The sequence below is a fragment of the Durio zibethinus genome, chromosome 18, assembly GCF_047325235.1.
Source record: "Durio zibethinus cultivar Kanyao isolate XHJ-2024 chromosome 18, ASM4732523v1, whole genome shotgun sequence".
In the NCBI taxonomy this organism is placed as follows: domain Eukaryota; kingdom Viridiplantae; phylum Streptophyta; class Magnoliopsida; order Malvales; family Malvaceae; genus Durio; species Durio zibethinus.
The window spans coordinates 17,303,370-17,307,959 of record NC_143179.1 but is presented as its reverse complement, the minus strand read 5'-3'; the positions used below and the strand labels follow the sequence as shown (position 1 = coordinate 17,307,959).

At 32.4% G+C, this 4,590-nt stretch overlaps 3 non-coding genes across 3 annotated transcripts; all 3 read right to left on the bottom strand.

The window, feature by feature from the left end:
* Nucleotides 1–845: 845 nt before the first annotated feature.
* On the bottom strand, nt 846–962 carry LOC149513789 (U5 spliceosomal RNA). The gene has a single exon (XR_016330162.1). It is a non-coding gene; the product is annotated as a U5 spliceosomal RNA (small nuclear RNA).
* A 1,302-nt stretch (nt 963–2,264) lies between these two features.
* LOC149513788 (U4 spliceosomal RNA) lies at nt 2,265–2,414 on the bottom strand. Its single transcript, XR_016330166.1, has one exon. It is a non-coding gene; the product is annotated as a U4 spliceosomal RNA (small nuclear RNA).
* A 1,429-nt stretch (nt 2,415–3,843) lies between these two features.
* On the bottom strand, nt 3,844–3,961 carry LOC149513787 (U5 spliceosomal RNA). Its single transcript, XR_016330160.1, has one exon. It is a non-coding gene; the product is annotated as a U5 spliceosomal RNA (small nuclear RNA).
* Nucleotides 3,962–4,590: the final 629 nt, after the last annotated feature.

The following is a 4,590-nucleotide window of genomic DNA, read 5'->3' as shown; positions in this document are numbered from 1 at the left end:
GTCGTCCAGTTTTTTCTTATTTCAGTTGAAATTTTGGATATATATCACCAAAAAAGATAGCATAATATTCTCCAACACATGCATGATTGTTGGTTTACTTTATGGGGATAAAGGACAAATTTGTCACTATATATAGATGAGGGTATTTTGGTGATTTTTGGACCAAAACTAAGTAAAAATACAGGTGATGTTAGAAACTGAAGCATAACCTCAATACCCTACGTTAACAGAGGATGCAATGAAGGGCAGCTACATAGGCTGTAGAGAATCTTGATGGCCCATTGATCCCGTTCAAATAAGTAATGCTTCTTCAATACAATTTAAAACTAGGCCCATGCTCATTTTTTATGATAGCTTCTCTATGCTCAACTAGTGTTTCGCCAATGCGGGATTTATTATCACCTGATTTACTCCAATGTTCTTCTGTATCCCTTTTACCAGGACATCAACCTACTCATTTAATATTTAGATCATCCGCAAATCTTGTCTCAAGCAAAGCTAGTGTAACGGCATGTCGTTCGTAGGTTTTTTTTAAATAAAGAACGACACCTATAAGTTTTTACTTCTACTATCATAATACTCCCCTCAATCTTAAGTAATTCTTTTCACTTGGGACTTGTCATTGTGTTGTCGGCTAAGAAATGGTTGGTAGGACAAATTTGAATCCGGTCTTTAAGCCATCTTCAATCACAAGTTTTCTTGCCAAACAAAAAACCAATAAAATCTCATCAATTCTAGGTATTTAGAAAACAAATAAAACTAATATGATTTTTGAACTAACATTGGTAAAGAAGCAGTTTGAAGACAAATGTAACTCAAATGACTTTTATACTAAGATTGGTGTAAGGTACTCGAATAGAAATACCATTTCAAAAATTAACATATGCCGCTTCAGGTGGCAAGTATATGGTATTTTTTAATAAAAGGGAAACAATAGTTTGCTTTGTACTCGCCACACAAATCCTTAAGTTAAAGAGCATTGATCCATGATGCTCTATAAGCCTGTGAAGAAGCAGCTAATTGCTTTCTGAGTGCGACATGGGATTCGTTTTTAAGGTCTTTGATTAGAATCGATGATATAGAGTTTGGTTTTTAGAAAACAAAATACTACAATTTAAAAAAAAAATTTTAAAAATAGTATTCAATAAGCAGCTCTACCTTCATCCATTATTTTTCCTTTTTAAAGATAGCCGTCTAAGTTGTGTAATAGTTAGGGACCATAATAGCTTAGTTCGGATCAAATTTGATTTGATTTTTTTAATATTATATAATATTATGAAAATTTAAAATTTGATCCAAATTTAAACCAAATTTTTATTCAATTTGAATCAAATTGAATCGAATTTTATCGGTTTGATTTGATTTATCGATTTTTAATTTTTATGTATTATTTTAATATAAAAATTTAATATATTTAAGTAGATTTTGATATAAAAGTATTATTTTTATTTTATAAAAATTTTAAAAATATATAAAAATTAAAAAAAATATATAATTTAATTTAGTTCGATTTGATTTTTTTTCAGTTTTTCACCTTTTAATTCGAAACTAATCTGAATCTAATGTATAATTTAATATCCAAACTTGATTCGAACCAAACCTATTACTATGGATTTAAATCAATTTTTGAATTTTTTGAATTTTTATCTTATCCTACTACTAGTAGTAGTAGGTTTGGGATTGAAAGGACTACCAGCATATATCTATCTTGTAGTAAAGAAAGCTTCCCACCTCCTCAGATTTCTCAATTGGATTTCTTAGGAATTGAGAGATTTTTCAAGTTAAACATAGAATTAGACAGCATGAAATTTCATTAGTATATCCATGAGGCGAAAGGATCATTTCCCTTAATTAAAAAATAATAAAAGTTTTTACTAATTCATCAAAAGGTCAATAATGTGCATTCACCTAAATTTATGATTAATATTTATTTAAATCATTTTTATTTTTTAATTAATTTTTATATATTTTCATATTCATTTTAAATTTCAAGATTAATTTAGATAAAAGAAGTGAAAAACTCTATTTACCTAGTGGAGAGTTAAGTAGTGGAAAATATTTTTTCCCATCGATAATACTTCATATGTGAGCATATTTGAAATTAAATAACATATTACAAAGTTAATTATTCAATAAAAGTGGCAATGCCCCTGCAACTACCAATTGTTCAAATGAAATTATTAAATTTTACGACAGAAAACTTACAATAGAAGAGTACCACTATCGACCATTAAATATTGATCAGAACGCTTTAGAACGTGCGGTGCTTTAACCCAAAAGTAGCCCTTCCAGAAATTCTCCGAAGCCAGGGCTTACCCAGACCTTAAAGGGGGTTTGAAAATAGATTTCAACCAGCCATAGACGCTCCTTCGCTAAAATCTCACCAGCTGCCCCTCTAACCCGAGCGTGGAGAGGGAGAAACCCAATTCTTAGCATTTCTTTTATAGCCGAACACAAAAATTCCTATTTGGGGAACAAGACAATGTGGGATTTTGACCATGTTTTCTGGAAAAAATATGCCATACTGAAATACTAAACATAACGTAATCTTAATCCATTTCTTTCTTGATCAATCTGTCAAACTTCACAAAGACGATTAGATGAATTCTTCTTCTCGCTGGTGTTTATGGCCAAATCTATCACTTTATCTAGCAAGAAGCGCTCCTCCTTGAAATTCATACTTTTTTCCAATGACCTCCTCTTTGCTGAAATATCAACAAAAATAGTGAGGCAAAGTGATGAATTCATTGATATATTATATTTTCATGCTTCAAATTGTTAAACATAGTTTCTGATTTCTTATTACAGATGGCTAACTTTTAAGCACGAAAGAACACGTTGACCAGTGCCAGCAAAAACTTTCGTTGAGAATTAGACAGGTACCAGAAATTATAACGTAGATCTACTGCTTCAGGAGACCTCAGATAGAGGCACCTCCCAAGTGCAATGGAGGCCACATGACTAGGCCGTGGGCCTCCTTGTCCACCCATGGACAACGTCCAGGTAAGTATGTTTAAACGTTGCTCCATGTATCAGTTTTATAATGAGTGCCATCCATTCTCTCAGGTTTTCTCCAAATGCAGGACTGACTTCTTTGTTGTAGCAGCTGGATATCACTTTACCTATGAAGTATAAGTGTCTTTTCTCAAGAGATTTGAAACGAAAAGCTGAGAGAATCGAGATTTATTCACATATTTTTCATGGAAATTGAAGAAGAGAGCTAAGAACCTGTAACGAATCGCCAAGGTAAAAATTCAGCAAGCTGCTTGGTAGAAGGAACATGGGCAGTAACCATTTCTTTAGCTTCAAAACTGGCTATCAGTTTCAATCTGTATGGGATAATGGAAAACTAAATTGCATGCAATGTATAGGGTAGCTTGATTGTACAAAAAGAACTCCACAAGTAAAGAATGCAAAACCTGGAGATCGCAAATAAAGAGAGCAAAACCAAACTAATCCACTAGTAGTGGCAGACATGTAGTTAATCAACTACAACTATTTTCAAACAATGGCTTGTTGCTCCTAAATTTATTTCGTATTATAGTTATCAATCTTCAGAAACATCGATAATCATAAAACTAGATGCCCGTAAATGTAAGGACCAGCAGTGCACTAGCAGCAGAAAATCATAAAACTAGATCCCTGTAAATGTAAGGACCAGCAGTGCACTAGCAGCAGAAAATCATAAAACTAGATCCCTGCAAATGTAAGGACCAGCAGTGCACTAGCAGTAGAAAATACACTTACGCCTGAAACTTCAATTGTTTGATTATTATTGTCAAAGAAATATTTCACTTTTTACCAGGATTGACTAGTACGTAAACTTTAACTAGGATTGTTTGGAGGCATTCTTAGAAGAATACCCCTCCAAAAATTAATGTACGCCGTTTTCAGCAGTGAGCACACGGTATTCTTTAGTAAAAGGCGAAAGAATAGTTCGCTTTGTGCTCACTACACGACTGCATGTTTTGGACGAAAATGAGATGTGATTTATTATAAAGAAAAGAGCGTGTTTGTTATTTCTTGTTTTCCTTTAATGTGGGACTTTCCTGCTGAAGTAGCTGTGAACGTTACTATTTAAAAACAATTCATTTTATGTATTTTTAACAACGATAATTCTATGACGCTACTAGGATTTCTCTGATTTCAACTAAACTGCAAATTTTAACTTTGAAATTGAACATTTTATAGTATTCTTCCTATATTCCTATATTTCTATTTAGAAACGAAACTAACTAATACCTGTTCTATTTTTGGAGAGAATATCTATTTCATTTCATTCAACAAGCGCTGTGCCTATTCCAATATTTCCAGAAGATATCTATTTTTGGTAATCAAATTCCAAGTGAAAGAAGTCTAGTTTTGGCTTTTTGTGACTTTGTGAGGCACCAAAAGATTTTGTCTCCAGATTAAACCTTTTAATCAAGCCAATGCATAAGCATGAAGCAATGAACAAAATATTCGCTTTTGCAACCTTCTTCTATAACTGCAGAAAGCCAGAAACACAACTATGATAAACCTATGAATTCTATCTTTAATTAATTAATTAGAATGTCCACTACCTTTCACTTACTCTGCTATTGTTATTGA